This window comes from Pygocentrus nattereri, chromosome 20 (genome assembly GCF_015220715.1).
Source record: "Pygocentrus nattereri isolate fPygNat1 chromosome 20, fPygNat1.pri, whole genome shotgun sequence".
In the NCBI taxonomy this organism is placed as follows: Eukaryota; Metazoa; Chordata; class Actinopteri; order Characiformes; family Serrasalmidae; genus Pygocentrus; species Pygocentrus nattereri.
The window spans coordinates 7603654-7604208 of record NC_051230.1 but is presented as its reverse complement, the minus strand read 5'-3'; positions in this window follow the sequence as shown (position 1 = coordinate 7604208).

The following is a 555-nucleotide window of genomic DNA, read 5'->3' as shown; positions in this document are numbered from 1 at the left end:
GACCTGTGAACATCTCTGTCAAGAATTGGGATTTTATTATGCTGATAACGACCAGATTCTGATAGCGTAGCTGGGTCCCCAGGCTCAGAGGAGGTATAGATCGACCTGTAAGTCATTTAAAATCAATGCGACTGAAGACTACACCAGTGGTGCTGTCCACATGCTTAGCTGTCAGCAACATGGATCCTAACAGGGCTTGGGAAGAGCCAGAATGACGCAGTTAGTCCCACATCCATGACTTATTTTAGGCATGTGGCCTTGTGCTGTAACTCGTAAAGATTTTCCTTCCTGGCTGGCGTGAGCCGGATCTACCATTATTAAATGTTCAGACTTCCAGTCTATTGAGCTCTGCCGTTCATTCATAAGACATCAAGTGCTAGGGAGCAAGCAGGCATGGAATCATGATCATCTCTGAACTGAGATGGACTGTCGTACCCTGTCTGGTTACTGTGGTATAAAATTCAGTGAAGGAACGCACTGTTAAAAATGAGAGTTCAGCTCAACTCAAAAAGATATAATAACTAATGACATTGCTTTGCTTGAGTTGACTCAATG